This window comes from Peromyscus californicus, unplaced genomic scaffold (genome assembly GCF_007827085.1).
Source record: "Peromyscus californicus insignis strain IS unplaced genomic scaffold, ASM782708v3 Scaffold_24__1_contigs__length_46423439, whole genome shotgun sequence".
Taxonomy (NCBI): domain Eukaryota; kingdom Metazoa; phylum Chordata; class Mammalia; order Rodentia; family Cricetidae; genus Peromyscus; species Peromyscus californicus.
Genome location: NW_026294535.1, coordinates 9368399 through 9394061, shown reverse-complemented (window position 1 = coordinate 9394061; position 25663 = coordinate 9368399). Strand labels below are relative to the sequence as shown.

The 25663-nt window shown below is 43.8% G+C and overlaps 1 protein-coding gene across 15 annotated transcripts in view; it reads right to left on the bottom strand.

Annotated features, from left to right (window-relative positions):
- Anks1b (ankyrin repeat and sterile alpha motif domain containing 1B) overlaps positions 1-25663 on the bottom strand; it is a 1024799-nt gene that overhangs the window by 124361 nt on the left and 874775 nt on the right. The gene's annotated exons all lie outside the window — the stretch shown is intronic.

Sequence of the window (25663 nt, the reverse complement as noted above, 5' to 3'; positions counted from 1 at the left end):
TCTGCCCAAGGAGGAGCTCAAATGCCACCTTGATTCTAATTACCCAAGGCTTCTGACGAGACTGGAAATCTCTTCAAACACACCACTGCCAACACTCTCTGGCTGACCCAAAGCCAGGGATGAGAGTGAAACATTAGTATAGCTTCCTTTAAATCAACCCAAAGAAGGCGTCGGTCGGCTGCAGGCGGGGAAGCAGGGAAGTGCACGTTGTCCAAATGAACGCTTTTCCTTCCCTTTCAACGACCTATACATGAGAAGCATGAACAGTCAACAGCTCAGGGACGTTAGGTCTCTCGTAAGGACTGACATTTATAGTTGTAGTTTTGTTTGGGGGAAGCGCCACTGATTTTGTTTGTAAGACATGGACTCGCTCCAGCTTGGAAAGGATTCCAGGTATGGGTAAGAAAACAGCCTCTAAGAACTGCTCAATTCCCCTCATGTTTATCCCTTTCCCTTCACACTATTCTCCTCTAGTCCCCCCACCTCGTCTCTTTTTTGCTCCCCCCCTCACAGTTTTACGTATCTGCAACGAATTCTAGGACCTGCAAATGACAGAACACGTGGCACCTGCCTTCACATGTCTGACTTGTTTTGCTTAATACGACGGTCTCTGGTTGTGGCTCTCACTGTTTACAGTGAGACAGAACTGCACCCTGTGTGTGTGTGTGTGTGTGTGTGTGTGTGTGTGTGTGTGTGCGCCACGTTTTCTTTATTCATCCGCTGACAGCCACCTCAGCAGGTTCTATAACGTGGCCACCGGGGCCAGGGCTGAAGCAGACATGGTAACGGCAACAAACCTTTTTATCTTACAATATTGAGAGGAGGGAAAAAACCCGCCTAATTTCTCCATTTAATTACATATTGATTCTTTACTCTCTAACCTGGGCTCATTGGAAGCACCAAGGTACAGAAGACCCTACCTGTCTTTAAATACCTTCCAGGCAGCCAGGGGGATTAAACTGTCACTCATTCTTTATTCCTTTCTTCACAATGGCTCCAGTCTATATGACTTACTCATATAGGCAGCATCTATTTCATACACTATAAACTATAAATATGTACACATGTATTTTTCTCCCTATCTCCAGTTTCAATTGCTAATTTTTCTGTTTTTGTGGCACGTGAGAAACCTTGGTTGAGAATTCCTCGGAAGTATCTGCAGGCCTGTTGAGAAGATGTGCCACCGAAATATTTAAACCTAACAGCTCATAGTATGAGAAATTATAGGCAGGCTTCAGGCACTCTGAACATTGAACAAAAGGGTGCTTCTTAATACGTGGCCTGACAGCGGAATACAAATGATTCTTTTTCCTTTCTATTTCCTATAATGGAGATGCATGGCTTGTGTATGAAGAAGAGTTGTTTTAGTCATAAAAGATGGAAAAACCCTTTTTCTGGGTAGTCTGATATCTCATCCTTCTTTGGAATACTTAAGATCTACTGCCTGAAATAAAAAAAGGGCCATCCAGGGCTCTGCAGACAGCAAATTCTAGGATAACCAGTGGCCATGCATCTGCTTCTCTTCTATCAAGGAGGCCCCTGGAGGGGGTGTCTTGTCCTGCCTGGTGCTGCAACCAATGTGTAACAAGGGTGCAGCCATACTGCATGCATGTGATTAGGATTCAGAAAGACAGGAGGGCAGGAGGACAGGAAGAGAGGAAGAGGAGCTGCAGGCACCCACACTTCTGGAACTGTTTTCAGAACTTATTTAAAAAAAATTAAAGAAAAACAAGTGAATGTAATCATTTTGGTGAATAACGTTAAGGAGGGCAGAGGTATGACGATGGCATAACTGGTGTGGTAAACACTAACTTCATTCCTCAAATAACTCTACTGTTGGCCAGAATGCCCCTTTCCAGAAATGGTGGCTTGCATGATTGCCCCAGTCAATAAATCCATAATCTGTGCCATTCTGCTCCCCGACTCTTTTTAATAGATGGTGTCGTAGGGATTCTATTGCTGTGGTAGAACACTATGGCCAAAAGCAACTTGGGGATGAAAGGATTTGTATCAGCTTACAGCCGTAGTCCAGGGTGAAGGGAAGTTGGGACAGGAACTGAAGGCAGGAACCGAAGGCAGGAATTAAAGCAGAGACCATGGAGGAATGCTGCTTTCTGGCTTGCTCCTCTTGGCTTGCTCAGTTTGCTTTCTTATACATCTTGGGTTCACCCTCCGAGAGACTGCACTGCCCACAGAGAGCTGGGCCCTTCCACATCAATCATTAATCAAGAAAACGCTCTACAGTTTTATCTACAGGCTGATCTTATGGAGGCAATTCTCAATTGAGGTTCCCTCCTCTCAGATGACTCTAGCTTGTGCCAAATTGGCAGAAATCTAGCCAGCACACACGAAGACTTTTAGAATCTAAGGATTTAAAACAAAACAAAATATCAACATGGTCATTTTTAAGCTTCTTAAATGCAGAGAGTAAGAAAACAGTTCTAATGAACGGGTCATGGCCTCACACAGCATCTGAGAGTGGCACCTGCTGGTGTTGTGACGCAGTATTCAGCCACTCTAGGCTTGCTTCAGATATTGACTTTTAGTTGTGACTGTAATTTTGCAGATCCATATGGTCTTAAATGGGGGGATGTATTGACCTTTGGGAAGTAGGGAAGAAAGAAGACCTGTGATAGGATAGGGACCCCCCTAAAATAATAGTGTTTAAAAACTTTAAGACATTACATTTATTTATTTGTTTGTTTTGTGTATGTGCACGTGTGTGTGCGCGTGCGTGTGTGCGTGTTTGTGTGTGTGTGTGTGTGTGTGTGTGTGTGTGTGTGTGTGTGTGTGTGTGTATGGACACCCAGGCCCTGATGTGTGTGTGTGGAGGTCTGAGGACAACTTGTAGGAGTCATTTGTCTCCCTCCACCATGGGAGTTCTGGGGGTTGAACTCAGGTCATCAGGCTTCATGGCAAGGGCCTCAACTTAACCTGCTGAGCCATCTTGCTAGCCCTTCCTAGCGTTTTGTTTTGTTTTGAGCACCTACTACGTGTCAGAGAGCTATCTATCCACCTATTGGTTGTTAGTTGTCAGAATAAGTGTAAGGTAGACATTCACAGACACCGTCTTATGGATGATCAAGACAAGCCTTGGAAAAGTTCTGTTCAGGAATGGAGCTGAGCACTTGTGAAGGCTGCTGAGGGAGCCTCGCTGTCCTTCCTCTCTCTGCAGAGGCACAGCACCGTGTACCAAGCGTTCTGGTAACATGCTTTTCAGAACGTAACCTTTCAGTTTGTTCTTTATCTAGCTCCTTGCTTCTCCTCCCACCTCCAATCTCCATTCCTCATTCTCTTAGGTTTTTGTGGCATTTGAGAAATCTTTGTTGAAGATTCCTTCAGAATACCCGCAGGTCTTCTGAGAACAAACGGCATACAAATAATATTCAAATAAAATATCACATCGTATAGAAAGCTATGCTTAAGCTTTAAATATTGGACAAATAAACTCTCTCAGAACCTGCCTATTCCCTCTCCCCCCCGACACTTTCTTTTTCAATCTGAAATGTCATTTACTCTTAAAATTATTATTTAATATTCCTCTTGCTGCCAGCCAAGATTTTCATGATGTCTGACCAGACAAAAGGAAAGTGCATACTGACATGCCCTGGTATTCTCTTTTATTTTCCATGAAAATGTGGTTAAAATATATGTTACAAATAAAAAAAGCAACTATATTCAATGCTCTGCAGAACGCGGCCTTCACATGCCTGAGATACTGACCTTCTGATGGCTATGAATCAAAATCAGTTTTCTTTTCTTTGACCACAGAGCCCTTATTATTGTGAGAGTCTCAAAGTGAGACAAAACACCTTGTATTTGGAACTCTCTAGCTTCTTTACCAGAGATGGGCTCAGGGACCAAGAGAGAAAAGAAGACCACCCTTAAAAAATTGAAAATAATCCATTAGGTATTACCAATATGGCTGCATTGCCAACATAACTGCAGAAACTTGAGGGAACAGGAATGACAAGAAAGATGCTGATGTGAATGGATAGGGAAGCCAGGAGGCCTCAACCCTACACAAAGAGCTACAGGCAACTAAGGGATGCTGAGAGATGGAGAAACAGTCTTCTTCCGGGAAGAGCACACCAATTGGTTATCCAATAACAATGGTTAGCCCACCAAACATCATGCAAGTAACATTATACAGAGTGGGCAGGTTGTATTTATGTATGGTGTGCGTATGTGTGCATGTGCGTGCGTGTGCGTGTGTGTGTGTGTGTGTGTGTGTGTGTGTGTGTGTGTGTGTAACAAAAATCAGTGAAAAGAGAGGCCATGAATTTGAAAGGTAGCAAGAAGATGCAGAAGGAAGGGTTTGGAGGGATGAAAGATAAGGGGAAAATGATGTAATTATAATCTCAAAACATGAAAGAAATCATTTTTAAAAATAAAATGAAAAGGAATAAACAAAAAGGAAAGTAAAATGGTCCTGTTTAAAAGAAAATCAATTAAAATAACGTGGTTGGAGCTGGAGAGATGGCTCAGTGGTTAAGAGCATCTGGCTGCTCTTCCAGAGGTCCTGAGTTCAATTCCCAGCAACCACATGGTGGCTCACAGCCATGTGTAATGAGATTTGGCGCCCTCTTCTGACCTGCAGGCATACATGCAGACAAAACCCTGGATACATAATCAAAACCCTGTATACATAATAAGTAAATAAACTTTAAAAATAAAATAAAATAACGTGGCCAACGGCAAAGATACACAGGCTGCTGAAAGCCCATTCCGACACAAAGCAGCTAAGAGAAGAATGCCAATACAAAGGAAGCCAGCAGTTACCCAGAGCTAGTGTTTGGGAACGATATCCCAGCTGGAAACAGAAACAGAAATCACCCTTGGCCAGGCATGTAGCGCATGCCTGTAATCCTAGCAACTTGGGAGGCTGAGCCAGGATTGGTACTTGTGAGTTCAGAGCCAGCCTCCTGAGTCTCAGGCAACCCTGTATGAGTGTGGTCATTGTGAGACTGAGATCTTACTTTGGAAGGAGGAAGGGAGGGAGGGAGGGAGGAAGGGAGAATGAAAGGAAGGAAGGAAGGAAGGAAGGAAGGAAGGAAGGAAGGAAGGAAGGAAGGAAGATAGGTAAATAGATAGATAGGAAGATTACCCTTAACAGGAATGCACAAGGGTGTCCAGTCTTAGAAAATGACCAAATTCTACAAAATTCTGTATAAATAACGTTTTCTCCTGAATTACTGAGGGGGAAGGAGGAGAGAAGATCTGAGTGAAGACTTACAGTACTCTAAATTATAACAAGAAAAAAATTATCTGAAATGGAAAACAGATATCTACTTTGATTTTGTACCTCAAAAGCTTTTTAATAGTTTATTAAAAAATGATGATTTGAATAGCAGCACATTTTTTGAAATAAAGGAAAACTTGATTGTGATTCAAATAACGTGGAAGATGGAGGGAAAGTCAGAGTTCCATTTCACGCTTGGCATTTAAACACCACATTGTTAACTAAGCACGTGACACAAAAGTCACACAGATTATTGTTAAACTGCTCTGTATATGTCCCCGTCTCACAGTCCACATCCAAGAAGAGACACGCCTTTCCTGTGCTTTACCCAAGGTCACAGAAATCCAAAGCAATCAGTCACTGTGGGTGGCACTTACAGCTTCCCAAGCAGAAAGAGCTGGGTTTTATTGACTGTAGGTACTTAGTAAGTATTAATAAATGAAAATTTCCATATTAAACTATTTTCTACATAAGCTAGCATTCTGGTGTGCTGACTTACAATTGCAGGGTTAGCTCAAGTTCACCCAACAGATGGGTAAGAACTTGTCTGTTTTTTTTTTTCTTTCTTTTTATTTCTGATTCTCCAGAACACATTCTTTCTGGTTATCACTGAAAAACAGCATCTGAACAAATACTTTCCATCCTTTTTTTTTTTAAAAAATGTGATTGTCCCATAAGCAAAATCTTCTAAAGACTAACTTGAACGCTAACATCACATATTGTGATATTTCTTATGTTTTAAAAAGGGACTGTATCACAATATCTCATTACACCACGGATGACGGACTAATTTCAGACAGGCTCAAAAGGGCAAGGGTCAACAGATACCTTTTACACTATAGCACAAAACACTGCTTTGACCTTTTATATATAAAAAAAAAGAGACCATGAGAAATTACTTTAATCCAGCATGTAAATTCTATCCTGCATGAACCGAAGCATCACAAGTGATGGGCAGAAAATAAATCTGAATTATTTCATGTGATTCCTTCCATCCATAATGAAACCAAGCAATCTCTGAGATCCAAAGAAATATTAAGGAGAAAATCAAGAACCAGTGGAAGAGAGTTTTCCTTCATTTTTATAGAAATCCACGGATTGTAATTTAAGTGGCAGATCTTCTCTTCCATGGTGACTTTTGTTAAAAAGACCTCAAACAAGACAGCACCACTGATTATATAACTGTGCTGTGTTGCTATGATTTCTCAGCTCTATACCAACGGGGTGGGGGAGTGGGTGGGTGGGGGGTGCGGGTGTGGGTGCGGGAAGCCAATACATTCTGTCGGTGCCTTTAAAGAATGTCTCCATAACCACCGGCAACTTCCAGGTGTCAGGTATGGTCTCTGAGCAATTATGCTACTGGCAATGACAAGTGATACGCAAAATGATACTGATTTTTGAAGACATTCAAACAACTTGCTGACACCTGAGTGGACGGCACGGCAGACAGACCATCTCTCTCCTCCAGAGGGGCCGTTCTGTGTGCGGTGCAGGTATGGCGGTGCCTCTGATTGTGGTCAGCCAGCTGGAAGGATGATCAAATAAACAATCTAGCCGTTGCTGCTGTGCAAGAAAAAAATGATCATTCTTGGTGGCAAAGATTAATAATCGCTTTCGGAAAAGATTAGAACCAAGCTAGCCATGTGAATTACCGCACACTTTCCCATAAGTGCACAATAAATGCACGTGTGGTCTGTTGAATCATTATCAATACGGCACACTTTAATATTGGATATAAATAATTGTCACTGAGAAATCATCTGCTTCGTGTTCAGAAAAAGCTATAGAGATCTGCCTCGTTACCTAGCAACTGGGCAAGCAACTGCTATACTGTGAAACCCCCCGCCCCCCTTTTCAGGTAGAATTGTCATAAAACTGCCCATGAAGATGTTAATTAAGCCAGGGTATATATACTAATGCTGGTTATAAGAAATCAGCTCCATCTATAGCTTATGTTTTCAAAACCCCAGGAGGCAATGAAAACTGTTAATATTTAGATTTAGGATTTGAACCGGCCACAAACAACAACGTTCTGTTTTCTGTATGAGACTTGCTCACCATCGTGACTGATTTCTCATTCTCACTGCTGCATGGACAAAGGGACCTCTAACAACCAGCAAGCTGATTTCTAGTGAAAACATGATGTTTGCTTATGTAAAAATGCAATTGCAATTCATTCACTGTAAGGGATCCCAAATCCTTACATTTCATATAACAGCTTAATGTATTAAAACGATAACATCAAAAGGATCTGACTCAATAGCTGACCTAAGTTCTGTTTCTATTTTGCTCAAAATCTGGATTCTAAAAATTTCTCCAAAAGAACACTGGGAGTTAGTTACAGGACTTCTGAGATCCAAAATTCATCTACACACAGTCTTGCAGTCCCGATCTACTTCAGGTTTGTGATACATGAGGGAGGAAATGCTCGGCACCAAGAAGAGATTGCTCTGTGGGCAGGCAGTACTGGACTTGACTTCAAAGGCACCCCAAAACACCTTTGTGACATTCCATGTGGGCACGATGCATGGTGCTCTATCTATATTCATTTACAGTACAGAGACACAGCTTAAAAATGCTTTTCAAGGCCTGGCATGGCAGCGCACGCCTTTATTCTCAGCACTCAGGAGGCAGAGGCAGGAGAATCTCTGTGATTTTAAAGCCAGTCTGTTCTACACGCTAAGTTTCAGGTCAGACAGGGCTACGCAGTGAGAGCCTGTCTCAGAGAAAACGATCTTTAAAATACTGCCTGGAATTGGTACCAAAAAGTCTAATTAAGGAACTAAGCCAGAGGAAGCACTGAATCTTTCACGCACTTTTCATTGGTTTTTAAGTTCCTCTTATATTACTACCAAACTTACTCTTCTTGATTAGACGTATTGTACTGAGTGTGGTAAATAAATCAGATTTACTGATAAACAGGAGAAGGAAAAATAATCTGAGTTGGGGTACGGGTTTTGTGAGACAACAGCAATTAACAACCCCAGCACTGTTTCCTTGAAGATAAACAGTTGTGTGTCCTACTTCTTATTTAAGAAGAATGGAAATGTTTTTTTATGGTTGTAAAAATGTCCTTTTACCTTTATTTACTTATTTATTACTTCTTGAGATAGGGTCACACTAGGCTGAACTAGAACATGTCATGTAGCCCAGGGTTGATCTTGAACTTATGAACTCTTTGTCTTTACCTCTCAAGTGCAGGGTCTATAGGCACAGCTATACATATGTGTCTTATTTATTTAGTTTTTTTTGAGACAGGGTTTCTCTGTGTAGCTTTGCACCTTTCCTGGAACTCACTCTGTAGACCAGACTGGCCTCAAACTCACAGAGATCCGCCTGCCTCTGCCTCCCAAGTGCTGGGATTAAAGGCGTGCGCCACCACCGTCTGGCATATGTCTTATTTTTAAACAAGGATGCCATATAACCTATCTCATTAGGCTTCCAGCTTGTAACCCATGGAAATACACATATGGACAGTGCCACTGGACTGATAGGAAATGACAGCCAGTAGGTAGCTTGCCAAAAGCCACACCCACTGAAAAGCAACAGAGCTGGGAAGCAAGCCCTGCTTTTCACTTCAATTTACAAAGTAAAAATGCTTTTAAATTTGAGTAAAATTATTCAATTAACATATAGCAGTCTGAACTTCATTTGCTGGAATGCACACTACACACAAAAATACAACAGCCATTTAAAACAACAGCAAAACAAAACAAACAAAAACCCACATACTTCTTTATGTTTCAAGCACTTGCAGATTATGGCACGGTCCTAAAAGCTGTGCATCTGCCCCAAAGTATCTGACAGTACCGCAGAAAACACAACACAGATGTGCATCTACCGGAACAAAGGTACCAAACCCAGAGGGTTTCCAGACAAGGGCGGGAATAATTCCATAGTTACCCTCAAAGTGCTAGACGAAGGAAGGCATCTGAAATAGTGTGAGCAAAGGTTGAAGGAGGAGATGTGCAACGCAGCCCCCGTGACCCAGCATCTCCACCGTTTACCTTACAACGGGGCCCTGTCAGGTAATACTTCACCCTCACTCAGCCATAGAGCTTCTATTTCTATTGGCTTTAGTAAGTACCACCATTAAGACCTGTTTAGAGTTCTTGGTGAGTATGTACCATTTAAGATAAATTACCTTGAATTTTAAAGTGGGAAGGAACATTGGCTAATTCATACCAACCATTAACCTGGTTCACTAAAAGATTTCAGACATTTGCTGAATTAAGAATAGTTTATTCGTAGGGCTAAACAGTCCATAAAATTGATATTTTGAACAATGTAGATTTGTCATGCAGGTCCCTAGGTTCAGGACTTTAGTGTAAATGTATATTCCTGCACTTTCCTGAATTTGATAACTGGTAGATCCAACCACCTGCTTGACATTTTCACATTAATTCTAAGTTTCTCAAACTTAAATCCTGACCGAGAAGTCTTGATTCCCTCCCACCAGCAGCCTAGTCTGCTTATCATCCTTTCTGTTGTTGCTCGGGTGAAAGACTGAAGACTCATCCGGAACTCTGCCCTTTCCCTTGCCTTTCAAACCAACCCAACAGCAAGACCTGTGACGTCATCTCTGAAATGCATGACATCACCTGATTACTCCACAGAACCTTCTTTCCTAGCTTTCTATCGAAGATGATAAAAATGGTAAGCATTAGAGGAGGCGGGGAGGGAGGGAGGCGGGGCTAGAGAAGGAGAGAGGGAAAGAGACAGTAACTGTAAACTGAGCATAATCAAACACAACCGACAAACAAGTCAGCAGGGAAGGACAGAGGCAGAAGGTTCTAGAGCAAGAAGGTTCTAGAGGCACAGGGCTGTTTTTTTTCTTAACCCTGTTCATCCTCCCTAGAGGGGTGAATAAATAAGATTCAGAGAATTCTCACTAATAATCCTAAGTTTAGAGAGACGCACACTCAGTGAATATCTTTATCTGTTTCTACTCTCTACTGAAAGGCAATAGAAAACACAACATTTGAGGGGAAAAAGCAAAAAGCCCAGTTAGTGCAACTGAAGACTCCAGGGCTGCCCACTCCACTGGGGAAAGCCAGGAAGTCCTGGGTTCAGGAACCTTCAGTTAAGTTAAAAAAAAAAAAAAAAAAGATATTCCTGGTATCTCCTCCCCACACTCCCAAACTGGAGAAATGAATGCTGATGATAGAGGCGTTCAACAGAATCTAAGAGAAGCCCGGGGCATCTAACTGGGGCTGAGCACAGCTTGAGCTGAGGCATGGCTGCAATTTTCCTAAGACAGCCAAGAAATTATGACCAAATGGGATCCCCAAAAAGGTGACGGGGAGATCCAAGAATTTACTCACACTATGTCTCCTCAAAGCTGCCCAAGCACCAGCAAGAGCAAAAGCAACAGCAAGACAGATGTGCAAACATCTGAAAGAGACGGGGGATGGGGAGGAGAGAGTCAGGAAGGGGAGGAGAGAGAGGGAGGGAAGAGGAGAAAATATACGCATACACATTAAGGGTGAAGCGCAGAGCAACCCCACTTAAGAAGAAGTGTGTGCAGCTACTTGGAAGGAAATTCTTCCACAATTCTTCCTACCAGAGAAGAATGTTTTCAGTCAAAAAAACAGAACCTTAAAGACAGAAGAATAAAACCATTTGAATGAGGTGAAAGGGATATCACAGACCCAAGAATACAAGTTAAGGAAAAAAACAGTATGATTTTAGAAGCAATAAGCTACTTAAAAACATCCAGAACCAGGGAAGACACTTCAGAAAAAAGGACTGACGTACTGTGACTAGAGATGGAAACCACAAAGGATTAGGCGAGAAAGGAGCAACCAGTGAGCAAGAGCTACAGATACAAGGTAAGGATAATTATGCCCCCCAAAGGAGGCAGCAATATGATTGGATTAAAACAGATGTTCCAAGATACAATCACAGTAGCACCAAGCTTGGAGAGCGAGTGTGTTGTATTGCAGACTGTGACAGAGGTTTCATCGTCTAGACACTCCAGCCATATCACTGAGCCACACTCAGAGAACCTTCTAGATCTCAGGCAGAAAACTCAACCATTTACAAAGGGCGCCCTCAGACTGTAGGTCGATGTTAATTGTCATTCAACCAAATGGCATGATGGCTGTAAAATTACAAGGGAAAGAAAACCCAGCAGGAAACTATCACCTTTGGCCACGCCATTGGTCACTGATGACAGCACGGGTAAGACATCCTCAGACTGTTAGAAAACAACCAAACTTGGAAATGCAGTAGCCATGATTATTCCTTGATACTGGTACAAAAAAAGAGTTAATGATGAAATTGAGGCAACCAAGAGATGAACCAAAGAACTTGGTTAGAAAGGGGAGGGCACAGAGCGCGGATGAGAACCACCGGACCTCACAGAAGGGTCTCCGCACCAGCTACCTTCCTGTTGGATCGTATTTCTATCTTCAACATCTGTTAGTTTCTTCATCATTTATTGCTTTGTCATTTTCAAGTCTGTCCCACTGCAGTCATGATTACAGACCAGAAAGTAACTGTTGCGAACATGTCTAATGTAAATCAATTTAAATGAACTTGTTAGCCAGGAAGGGAGATGGGCAGTATTAAATCATTCAAAACAAAGGATCCATGGAATATGTTTAAAGTCGGGGTGTGTAATAAACCTTAAAGTGTGTTTAATGTAAACCTAACAAAGCTTAGCTAGTGAGGTCTTTTACCTACAAGCATGGTGTGTGTGTATATGTGGTGTGTGTGTGTGTGTGTGTGTGTGTGTGTGTGTGTGTGTGAGTGTGTGTGTTGTGTGTGTATGTGTGTGAGTGTGTGTGGTGTGTGTGTATGTGTGTGAGTGTGTAGGTCAGGGGTCAATGTTGGATACATTCTCCTATCGACCTCCTCCTTACTTTTCAAAACCCTGAACACAGGGTTTATTGACTGCTGTAGACTAGTTGGCCGATAAACTCCAGGGATGGACTTTTCTTTACCGTTTCCCCTCATACTGAGAATACAGACACTGGCTGCCGTGTCCTGCTTTTCGTGTGGGTGCTGGGGATTTGAACTCAGGTCCTCAGGCCTGCATAACAAACACTTTATTCACAGATGTGTTTCCCCACATCTCTAGAAGAGATCACATCGCATTTGCACTACCACATCTTTGTAAGATTGTAACACATTCTCCATGTTCTTGAAGAGGTTCACAATTTGTATCCTTTTTCTATAAAATCTTAATCCACTCCTGCCCAAAGCTCAACACCATTTCTAATCATAAGGATAAACATTTCAGGAAATAACTCTTACAGTCAAGATAATATTTACATAAAGCTCAATAACTAATTTTTCCTGTGTCCATTTTTCTAAACACAAGAAACTACTTTTGATGCTTTTTTATTTAAAAAACGGTATCTGCAGTATGACTCCAGGGTTATTATAAAGTTTATCTATCTATGTATTTATTTATAAATATGAAATTCTGCATGGAGAAATGGCATTAGTCTAATGTTGTAGATGCTTATTTCCAGGTAGTGAAATTTGAGGATGTTAGAAAAGATTTCTTTATTTATTTTGAGTGTGGGGGCCTGAGTGTGTGTGTATGTGCAACACATGTGTGTGAGCGCTCACAGAAACCAGAAGGGGGCATCACAGGGCGGGGACTGAATTCAGGTCTTCTGAAAAAGTAGCAAGAGTTCTTACCTGCTAAGCCCTCTCCCCAGCTCCTTAGGATAATTTTAAAAATATTATTTCATTATGCAAATTTCCTGGATAGCTGATGATTGTCATATCCCAAATATTTCAAAGATAATAATAATTTTCCTTAAAAATGCCAATATATTACCATCTATTAGTAGAGAACTATTTTCCTCAGAGTATTTTCTTGTGTTTAAAAATGTTCAAAACTTGATCTTCTGAGATTTCCCGCATTTCTTCTCATTTGATTACCACTAACCCTAACCACTAACCTACTGCTGTTCCTCACTGGGTTGGCTTTTGTGATCTTCCACATGGTGGCCCAGGGTATGCTCTTGCCCTGGCATGGTCCACACCTCACACCACAACCAGTGTAACCTTTTCTAAGGAAAAGCTAGCAATCCTGTACCCTACATTTTCTACTGGCCTCACACTGTTCCTGCGATAAAGACCAGACTCTGCCGTGATCTGCCAGACCGACCTGAGTGGACCGTGATCCAGCCCACTGAACTGCTCTCAATCCCCAAACACACTGCACTTGGTCCCTGCAAGGCTGCACTGTGAACTATCCCTTGGCCTCGATCCTCTCTCCCCAGGTCTCCACTAAGCAGGTGCTCCTCGGGACTCTGCGAAGGGACCCTCTCTTACAGCCAGTCTCTGAACAGCTTTCTAAACAGGGCACCCTTCCCCTCTACACCCCTCTAGAACACTTCATCTCACTATCCGGTTTTCAGGCATTTATCACCACCTTTATCTTTTCCACCCATCTGTTTATTTCCTTGTTTTTCGTCAACCCTCCCCTGCCAAGCATTTGCACTAAAAAACAGGGACCTTTGCCGTATGCATAATATTCCCCGCTTAAAGAACAATGTCTAGACAGCACACATTCACTAACAACTTTTCAATTGGATGCACGCACACACAGGGACTGCTCCTCAGCTTGAAGAGGAGGGCTGTACTAAGAAAGGTTATCTTTGAAGACGGTGTTTAGAATTCAGAATGTACCTTTTTTGCAAATAAGCTCCAGAACAAATAGTAACCATCAAATGTAGCCCACAAGTCTACCAGGCCCACATACTACCAGGCTCCAATGCTGCATGTCGGCAACAAAATACTAGAAAAAAAATCAACATGATGAATCACAACTGGGAAAAACAGAGAGTCTCAAAGGAATGGGTCAGCTTGCATGAACACATTATAATTATTCCTCATCTTTCATATTGGTGAGGACGTTTGCAGATGTTCTAAAGGAGACCTTGGAGCATCTTAAAGGGCTATAGAAGTTCCTGGTTCTGTTTTTTTGTTTTGTTTTTTAACTGGGTGTAACTTCACTTTGGCTCTTTTATCAGAGTCATCCCTAGCACCACAGGCCAGTGTTTCCTAGTCACATCTTGAGTCACTGTGTGGAAAATGGGAAGTGGGAAGGAGAAGAGAAAGCCTCTGTGGAGCTATAGGAGGCAGGAGAGTGCCAGGGACAGGGTGAGGGGATGTGCAATGTAAGAGCTACCTGAGCTAAGGCTGCTGAGTGCAGGGGGAGAAACCAGTGATAAGTGTGGTCAGGGGAAGACTGAAGAATTCTTCCTGCCACCGACTGGAAAATTCTGTCTTCCCAGACAAGCAGCCTCTTGACTGGAGTAGCTGTGAGTGGGTACAAGGAGGGAGAGCCAGTTTGTAAATAATGTGGAAACCCGGGAGGGACCCTGTATTTCTAATTTGAGGTTTTTGTCCCAAATTTGGTTTGGCATGAGCTTTTATGACTAATCTACCAGTATGGAGAAATAAATAGCACCATTCACATCAAGAGTACCAACCAACCACCCTCTGGGAGAAACTGGGTAGACAATGCCTAGCTGGGCCTCCCATTCTGGAAGGGCTGCTAGAGTGTAAAAAAAAAAAAAAACCAAATAAACAGTAAAATAGTTAAGACATGGGAAAATGGACCCACAGTTGAGAACACTATTCATGGTCTACAGGTTTCTATTCTGGGTAAATGAATAATGTGGATGGAGAGAGAACTTTTTTTATAGTTACATGTTTATGATTTCATTATTTTTATTTTATTGCCTGAGTATTTTGCTACATGTATAAAAGTATACCATGTGCATGAAGTGCCCTTGGAGGCCAGAAGAGGGAGCCAAATTCCTCGGAATTGGAGTTAGAGATGGTTGTAAGCCACCATGTGGGTGCTGGGAACCAAACCTAGGTTCTCTGTAAGAGTAGCCAATGTTCATCTCTCCAGCCCCTAGTTAAATTTCATATTTCTAGACAATAACTATGACACACTACTGATTTCTAAAGAGAGGGGAAGCAGCCCAAACACACCGTCTGTCACAGCTACGACTGTATGCAAGTCATTCTCAAGCCGTACTCAAAACCAAAGGAGTCATAACATACAGTTATGAAAGAAATATTCTGAAACATGCTTTTAAATATTCCTGAAACACAATTTTCTATGGCCAATAAAAAGGCTTGGTTTTTAAATGGCTACACAGCCTCATCCCATCCAATGCTAATGGAGCTGTCTATAGGCATGAGACTCGCCTAGAAGTATGGCCAAATTGTGCTGGGGGAAACTAATAATTCCAACATTTTCTCTAAGTCTCAGAGATGACCGAATGTGGCTCGCTTGGATGTCTAGGAGAATCCCAGAGCAGTTTCCGATTTTCAGAGTGGATTCTTGTAGTTCATCATCTGGGATCAGCAGCCTTGGCTGAGTTACTCTGTTTCTAGACTCAAACGGGAGGCATTCTTAACACTCATTAAAAGAACAATTCTGTTAAAAGTGTTATAAAATTCTTTAGTGACTGAGGAGATGAGAACACTCACTTCTGCTTCTTCTACCTCAAATTTTGCTTGGGTACTCTCTTCAATTCCTCTAGTTCTCACACGAGAAAGCCACCAAGTTCAGTAAATATAAAAATCGAGAGATCCGTCAGACATACATTTTTTTTTTGAGAACTAATTTCAGATTCTCATCTAAACAAGCCAATAGACTCTCACAATTTTTAAAAGGCATGACTCAGCTTAATCATATTTTGGCATCTAAAAAAAGAAAGACAGAAAGAAAACGCTCATGATTTCATGAGAAGAAAGCAAAAGCCAGATGATTAGCAGTGGCTTAAATCTCACAGGAGAATTATAAGAAAGGTTAATTTTTACATGAAAATTAGATCTACATAAAAAGAGATTTCTGGAACAATGTTATTGACAGTTATATGGGAGGATGAATGCACGCATGTAAATGTTCTTTCTCAAGCAACTTATTAAATATTGACAATACTACACTCTGAAAAAAACCATTTTAAAAAACCAGATATTAATACAAGAGTCAAGATATTACAGCTGAGTACACTTTCACTCAAAGCAATGTGCATGTAACAATTTTTTTTTTCCAAGTGTCCTTACTGATGCCCGCTGCAATTAAATTTAACAACAAACATTTATGCTTTGTTACTGTACTCTGCCCATGGAAGGGGAACAAAAACCATGTTACATCTGGATTCTGTGCAAGTGTTTGTTCATTACTGGTGGCCCAAGAAAGACCTGAGACTTGGTAGTGGCACTTGTAAATGCCCCTGCTCATTCACTGCTCTAAAAGCCCATGTGTGGGAAAAGGAAACACTTATGGAGAGACAAATGTTTTACTCACGATCATTAATGATTTTAATCAAGCAGATCTCCTATTTAATTTTGCTAATTGCTCAGTCCTCCCAGGACAGCTACTGGCATCATGGATCTTCCTACTACGTACGTTGACACCAACATCTGCTCAGAAACGAGGACATCAATAAACTCTACCTGGTGTTCCCGCAGATTGTATCAGTGCCCAAAACACATAATTCCAATTTAATATTTACTGAATGTGTCTGCCTTTCATAAAGAGAAAGGATAAACATGATTCCGAATGAATGGGGCTTGAAATTAAGTCCTCAATGAAGAGTGCAATGAGAAGGGCTTGATACTAGGCGGGAAGACACCTGTGAGCATCTACAGTCAGACGGCAACATTGTCACTGCCTTTCCTATGTGCTTGGGCACACGGCTGCTAGTTATCCTCTATCAGAATACAGAGAACTTAAAGCAAATACCACCGTAAAAAAAGCAGTTCTCCAACGTTTCTCATCAACTGTATCACAAGCAGGAAACAGACAAGAGACGCCACTAGAAGTTGGCTGATACAATGTACACAAATTTGGTGAAACCTGCGAACTTTGAGACTGTTAATACCTACCTGCTCAGAGGTTATTTTAGAATGCTGACAAATGAGTACACTCATAGTCTTGGCGGGGGGGGGGGGGGGGGGGGGGGGGGGGGGGGGGGGGGAATGTTACTCCATATGTCTTATTCAATGTTGTACCATACTGTGTCTATATTCTGAAACTGTCTTAATGTCAATTTTATCTGCAGATAGAGGCCAATCACTGTACTCTCTCTGGTCTCCATTAGAGGAATGTAGCAATATGTGGCAAATCTATGGTCACTGTTGTCAGTAATTAGAAAGAAGAAGAAAAAAAGATCACATTGTAAAAGCACAAAGGTCCACCAAGCAAAGAAAACCAACACAGTGAAATTAAGTTCAGTAGTTAGTAGATGCAGGACGAGGTTCTCATCTTCCAACAGGGATCTGATTCCCTGATTTCATTGTGTTCCCCGCCCCCCCCCCCATATTGTGAAGTTGGGCTGGTTTTTGTTTCTTTTAAACTGTAACAACGTTTCTGTACTACATCCTCGCCCAGACCACCAGTTAGCACGCGTCTCATTTCAATACCATTTGCAAGTCTTACTCCTTTTGCCCACATCTCAGCCCAAGAGGATAACTGCCATCACACCGAGCGGTACCCAGGACCACGACTGATGAGAGAGACAGAGCCGAACACTTCAGAAGAAAGCCCTCACGCCTGGCAAAACCGCCAGCACTAGTCACTGCAGACTACTTTGTCACAGAACCGTCAACACTATGGACTCAAATAACCCAGACACTACTGGAATCTCATGGCACAATCTCATCTGCTGAGTACTAAGCACGAGCTTGGGAAGGAACCGCTGGGGTTTTTCCAATCACTTCTCTCTCCCATAAGGCTGGGAACTTCCAGGGAAAACCTACCCTAATTAAAGACTACCACAGAGGAGAGCCTGGGTCTTTTGCTAACTCGTGCCAACGTTCAGATGCGTTTTACCCTGGACTCCAGTTTTCTGTGCTATTGTACCACTACTATATCCCATAGTCTGCTCTCCAAGAAGCCAATGCCCATACAGCCAGCATTCTGATAAGTGTTTAAGAATAGTTAAGGACCCCGAAGTTCATATTGCTTCCAGTTCTGTGCACGTATGCAGAAATTTTAGTCCTCAAACTAACATCTCAGTATTCAGAGAGGAAAAATAACTGCGGTGAGATAGCCCTCCTGGCCAATGGCTGGAAATGCAAAGCTTTCCCCGAGCCGCCCATTTGTTTTAGGGACTCAGTGTTTACAAAGGGCTGATTTTTCTTGTGGGGGCTGGGGGTGGGGGGGAGTAAATAAATAGATTCATAAGCAGCGGTGCCAACATCCTTTTAAAAACAAGCCTTTGCCGGGCTCTGGCAAGTTTCAGCCTGGAGTTAAGATGCCGTTCAAGTTACAAACACAGAATTTCGGGTTTCAATGGAAATGCTGACCCAACCTTCCCGAAAGCGGTAAACTGCAGTCTCGACCCCTCTGTTGCTGCTCTCCAAGGCGTAGCTTGGAGGGGTCCATGCCCACTTCCCTCTCCGACTGACCAACGGATGCTCGCACCCTCGGAGAGCCAGCAAGCTCAATGCCGTCCCTGCCGGCCGCTGTTCCGGCTACTCAGTCCGGGGAGACTCAGAACACACCTGGCCATCTCATGGCTTGGCATGGATTTTTAACACGGAAGACAAATGACCTTTGGAAAACACAGGCTCGTGAAAGTCAAACCATTCGGAAAGACACCCGGCACTTTACCTCTTCAAACTCCTCAGGACCCCAAGGTTGAGGAAAAAGGAAATGGAGAATGAGCCCAGCTCCGGGTGGTGATGAAGGAGGGAAAAAAATATATATATAGCAATAACCAAAACGGGTTACGGAAAAGAAATCCCACACAGTAGAGACCGCTAGGCAAGGCTGCCACCAAAACGCCCCGCAAACCGTCTCTGCAGCCCGGCGCGGCTTTCGGGCCGGACTTCCTCGGCTTCTGCCCCGGGGGCTGCAGCCGCACTTCTCAGAGCCGCATCTCCGCCAGCGGGGGCCACGCACGGGGGGAAGACACCGAACCCCGCGCCGCGCCGCGCCGCGCCGCCCCGCGCGCGCCACTCACTCACCCGCGCCGCCCCAGCGCCGGCCGTGGGCTGGCCGCGAGCCGGGATCCGCGGAGGGCTGCCGGGCTCCCGCCCCGAGGACGCGGACGTGCGCCTCACGCCTCTGCCGCCCCTAGCCGTCGCCTCTGAGCATCTTTTTTTTTTTTTTTTGCCTGCGGGGGGGCCCCCCCCTCCCCCTCCCCACCAGTGAACGCGAGCGGCGAGGGCGAGGAGGAGCGCGCTGGCGAGGGTGGGAGAGGCGCCCGATCCCGGTGAGCTCCCGGGCCCGCTCGCTCTCCCCCCCCATCCCCCCGCCCCGCCCGCACCCCTCCACCCCGCCGCGCGCCCCCCGCCCCCCGCCGCGCGCCCCCCCGCCCCCCCCCGCCGCGCGCCCTCGCTCGCTCGCTCGCACGCCGGTTGCTAGCTGCGCGCGCCGGCGCGGGCGGGTAGCGCGTCCTCCCTCCCCTCCCCGGTACTCCCCCCCACTCCCACCCCCCCCCGCGGCGTCTCCAGGCAGCGGGAGGCGCTCTCCATTGTTCTGCGGCCGCGGAGGGCGGGGGGGCAGTGGGAGGGTGGCCGCCGCCGGGGCCACCCGGGGCTTACCCTTGGCGTCCCCGGCCGAGTGCAGGGCGCCGGGCCGGCGGGGGGTGCCTAGCTGGAGCGGCTGGCGCGCGCGGGGGCTCGGTGCTCCCGCTCGCCCGCGCTCCGCGCCCCTTGCATCCTCTGTTACTATGGATATCTCGCGCCTCCGCCGCCCCCCTCCTCGCGCTCCGAGACACCGCCGCCCGCCGCCGGGGCGGCAGCTCCACCGGCGCCCAGGTGACCAGCTCAGCTCGCTAGCGGCAGCAGGGGTGGGCAAGAGCCACGGCCACTACGGCTGTCACGGCCCCGGGGAAAAAACCGAGGGGGCCCCGAAGGCAGGTTCTGCTCCCCCCTTCCCCCCCCCCACACACACAAACACTCCCGCCCCCCCTCCCCGAACCCTCCTCCCGAGGCTACCCCAGGGTTTCCTCCCACTGACCAAGCCGCAGAGGCCACCCGCAGTGTAAAACTCAACTTGTGTGGACTGGAGCCATCCTGTGCGACTTGGGTTGCTGCGGCATCCACAGGCGTAACATTGGCCCAGTAGACTAAAAGGTCTCAGTTACGATTGGATAAGGCTCAAATAAATACCTCCACCCACCCATCTGGTTTCCACCAAACTGCCTGCCGGTTGCACTACTACCGATATTTTACTTTGGCCAAGGCTTCTTTTCAAGATGATGCCAATTAAAGGAAGTGCTGATCCTAAACAAGGCGTTCCTCCCATTTTGAAAATGCTAGCATGTTTTCTTTAACATAAATAAATAGGAAATAATGTGTATCTGAGTCTGCACAACGCCATAACGGTTCCATGAGCACATCTGCCATCCCACCCATCAGTTCTCAGGTTCTTCAACGCTGAACCTGCAAGTGGTAAGTGGCCCACGGAGGCTCCTGTGAAGCCACGGATTCTCACAGAGAAGAATCGCCTTCTTACAGAAAAGTAGACAGCACCTTGTGGTCTTTGTAAAGATCGTAACGAAATATTTAAGGAAATGGCTAACATGATAAATCCCTAACAGTGCTTGTGCAAGACAATTCACTTTTTTTTTTTTTCAACTTTACCAGTGTGCATGTATTGCCTTTAAGCCAAGGCAGACAAAGGTTCTGGTCAGCTGCAAAAACTCAGGGATGGAAATAGACATGTGAACCTAAGAAGTAAAGTTTACTGAGCACCTACTGTTTGCTCCAGGGATCTGTGGGTTATTTCTTTTTCTCCTGACAACCCTGTGACTAAGTTTCAGCATTACTCTCACTTAGCAGATGAAAAAGTTTCAAAAGAGGGATGCAACTGGTAGTTCTTTCAGAAACAAGAAACACTGTTTCCTTTTGGTCCCCTGCTGAATCACTCACTACCTGCTTTTGTGGGATTCACACGGTTCCCGGGGCTTACTCTGCTAGCAAGAAACAGGCCCAGGACATAAAGCTGAGCCAACCAGGATTGTGAAGTATGAGCATTTCGTCAGGTGAAATTTACATTCTCATTTACATCAGGAAAGAAAGCAAGCTCCCCCAAATCCCAGTACTGGGGAGTGAAGACAGGCTCCTTATAGATGCTAGGCAAGCACTGTCCGGCTGAGCTGCATCACCAGCCCAAAGACTTTTGTTTCTGCATCTTACACAGGCAAAGAATCAGACTGTATGTTGCCTGTACTCTAATGAATGGGACCTGCCTTTTTTGGGGGGGGTGGGGGTGAGGGGTGGGGGACATGTTTTGGATAGTTCCTTTTGAGATTAGCAAACTTTCAGTGGCTTTGAAGACAAGTCATAGAGTTCAGTATTTCATCCTGGAGCTCAGACACTCCGTGTGCTGAGGTGAATGTGTCTTCTTGGTTTTGCAGTCATGAAAACACCCGAGGAATACTATTTCCTGGAGTGTTGCTCCCTTGTGGCTATTGTTTTCGGGTTCCAGACATAGGGCCATCTAGAGATGTCATGTGCTAGGAATGAACTGAAGGCTCTTTAGGCAGGATGTGAGCTATTGGTTTTTCTCCTGTGTTGAGTGCTCTGCACTCTGGAAACATTTGGGACCTCTAGGTCAGGACTGTACCTCCTCTAGAGAGTGAATGGAAACTTAATCCCCTGTCAGTCTTTGTGGCCAGCGGGGTAACAACGACGCTGCAAAAGTTGCTGTCCATGGTGCCCATTACCAAGTCCCATTCAGCAAGATTAGAGAATGCCAAATGCTGAATGTCTGTGAATAAACTTCAGCCTGGGACTAATGGAACCTTGTAAGAACCTCTAGGTATGCACACTAAAATATAAAGGAATGGGGGGGGGGGGCTGGGCATGGCTCAGCAGTTTCGAGCTGCTCTCGAAGAAGAAGATTGAGGTTTCGTTCCCAGCACACACATGGTGCCTCCCAGCTATCTATCACTCCATTTGATGCCCCTGCTGGACTCAGGCATACATGTGGTGCATAGATGTATACGCATGCAAAGCACTCACACACATCAAATGAAAACAAAATATAAATGTGTAGTGCCCCCCACTACCTGAGGGGACGTATTAAATAATTTACAGAGGAAAAGACTTTTGCTCTGAACTAAAATAGATCTTCCTCCTTGAAACTTTAGACAATTTTATATTCCAGAAAAGCTTCAAGATGTGAGACCTAGCTCCCAAAGTCCTTATATTATAGACCAGGAACTTGATCCCTAGAGGGGCTAAGTCACTCGACGAAGGACCATCCTTACTGGAGGCAGGATAAAGCGACAGATTCTTGTTGCTTGTCCAGACACTTGTCACAGTATTGTGGCACTCCAGGAAAGTCAGTGTCAGAATTCTTTTTCTCATTTGTATTTTTTTTTTGCTAAAAAGTCATTCAAGTTTTCATTTATGTCATTTAAATTTGGATACTATAAAGTCTCATGTTTCTCATTTTTAAAATACTCTAGTCATTTTAAGTAATACAGTGTTCCTTGCAAAAATGATACAATTTAGAAAACAAAAACAATCCTTCATGATATCAACACTCAGCCTGCATGTGTCCCCAGAGAAAAACAGAACACTTGTTTCAATATGGGTCATCAAGAATGCAACCTTCTCAATGTAAACTGATTCTTTAAAAACAATCATCTTCTGTTGGACAGACTAACATTGGAGTTGTGCTAACTTCCTAAATTCTTCCTTTGTATTAAAAAAAAGTACCGAGAGGACTGATTGATGGTTCCAAAGATGGTGGCAACTTTCCTGGGAAACATGTAAAACATTGATATGAGGTGCCTTTGTAGACATTTAGATGAACAGTGTCTAAAACTTTACCTGTTTGGTGGGAGCATACGGCACAGTTTAGACCCTGAATGTGGAATTGCATCTGTGGATTCAAGTCATGGGTATTCCACTTAAAAGTTCTGTGATCTTACACACTCTACCTAATGTTTTGGAGCCTCACCATTCCAGTTTGTAAGATGAATGTGACAATAATGGAAGGTACCTCTGAGAGTGGTAGTTAGGAGGAAAGGAAAGTAATTATGTGTAATGGTCTTTTTGGTGTAGTAGCGTGGCTGGCTGAAAGTTCCTGGGCATTCAAACACTAACGTAGGCATTGCAGAGGTGTTTTGTAGATGTAATTAAGGTCCATTGGCCTCAAGAAGATTATCTTAAATGATCTGATTCTATCAGAACTCTAAAAACAGAACTGAGGATTCCATGAAGAAGGAATGTAGTGGTTGGAACCTGCTCCCAAGAGTTCAGCCCACTCGTCCTAACAGCCCTATTCACAGATGTCAGACTTACCTGGGGAGCCCCCCTCACATAGGCTGATCCTTTCCAATGAGTCTCTTAGAACATGCATCCTACTGGATCACTTCTCTGACCAAACCCCGACTGAGACACCATGTATGATAAAACAGTAACAGTAGTGTCTGCAATATACCTAGAAAAGTTAGCTAAATTAAAAATTAAAAAAAATACTAAACACCTCTTACAGTACTGAGGTTTCTGCTTGATTAAAAAAAAAAGAGCTCTGAGGATCTGGAGAGATGAGTCAATGGTTAAGAGCACTGGCTGCTCTTGCTGAGGGACCTAGGTTTGATTCCCAGCATCCATAGGGTAGCTCACAACCATCTGTAACACCAGTTCCAGGGGGATCTGATGCCCTCTTCTGGAGTCTGCAGGCACAGCATGCATGTGGTACATAAACATACCTGCTGGAAAAAACACCAATACACATAAAAGTAAACAAACCTTTAAAAAAAAAAAAGAGCTTCCGATGGAATAGGAGTATTTACCTATTGGTGTCAATGACAGTTATCCCAATCAGAAATGGACTTAACGTTCTAGTAAAATTTCCAGACCGTGGAAAAAGCGCAAGTAGAGTTGATGATCCCATCTGGAGTTATGTGGGGGGAATTATGCAAGTGTAGTGTGGGCTTCCTGAGGGAGGAAGATAATGAACACAAAGGCAGTCCCCTCTCTCCCAACACACCCTCTAGATTTACCACCTGAAATCAAGGTTTTCATGAATCAAGTATGGAATTCTGTGAAATAACACAGTCTCAGGCATGACTTAATCTTCAACCACCTAGGATTATATGCCTAGGAGATTGGCTTTGAGATCTTATCAAAAGACATGCCCACATATAAGTATTTCAGTAAAAATATTTTTTATCTCAATGTTACCTTATCCTTGTACTCTACATATTTGTGTCTTGGATTTTTGTCATTTGTTTTGAGCATTTTTTAAGTAAAGGAAAACCACTTTTAGAATATCATTGAAAAACATGCATGGCACAAACATATATATTCAGAACGGCATCTGTCCTTCAGAATTATGATGCAAAGTTTGCAAAACAAGCCTGGAAATGCATCAGATAAGCAAACAAACATCAGAGAGGTAGTCTCAGGAATGGGATTAAAAAGGGAGAAAGCTACAAGGAAGCCTGTACCTTTCAGCCTTTTAGCAAAGCCCAAAAGTCGGAGTTAGTTTTACAAATGTCTGTTTTTAACGGTGTGTGTGCATGCATGTACATGCATTTGCATAAAGTCCAGAGAGCCGTTCCAGGATTCTTAATACCTCATTAGAGATTTTTTTCCCCAAAGATAGTGATTGAAAATACTTTCACTTGTTTATTCGAGCCTATGATTCAAATAATGAGGTGGCTGTTCAGTGATGGGGAGTTAAATTACAGTGGGGTTCTAATCCTGGTGGAACACTTTCTTTGGGTCATTACAATTTATGAATTTCAACTAACATACAACTTTCCTTAGGAATCGTTTTTTTTTTTTTTCTTTTTCTCTGAATTGACCTAAGAAGTACCTTTTTGCGGACATAGTAAGATTTCTACCATTAACACTGCATTTATCATTTAAAAATATTATTTTAGTTATAGATCTCCCTATAAGAATTATGGGGTGTAGTTCCCTGCTTATGTGGTCTTGTATTTATGCACAGCTCTTTTGATAAGTGGGCATTAAGAAATTTACTGAGCAAATGAAAGAAAGCTTAGGATATGATGAATTCTACTTTCTCTCCAACTAGAAACAAGGAGACATCAGACAATATAAACCTGGAGCTCAGAAGAGAGACCCAAATCTACCATCAGCTGATTCCTGATAGTTGCAAGGCCTGGGAGTGGATTATCATCACCCACCCTTCCTTACTGGTAGAATAAAGTCAGGGCCGAATGTTTGAGGTCAGAACCCTGGACAGCGACCACACTGTCCATCTTTTGCAGCAAAGGATAAAACCTCAGTAGATTAGAAAAGTTGTGGGAAATCCCACCCACAAATCTTTTCAACTCTGTGGATACGTTTTCAGTAGACAGATATTCCAGAACTACGCCACTACAGAGATAAGTGTACAATCAATATGGATTTAGAATTTCCGCACTGTGGAGTTTTACCTCCCAGTATACAGGAAGCAGGGCTCGGGATTTTGAAAGAAAAAAAAAAAAAAAA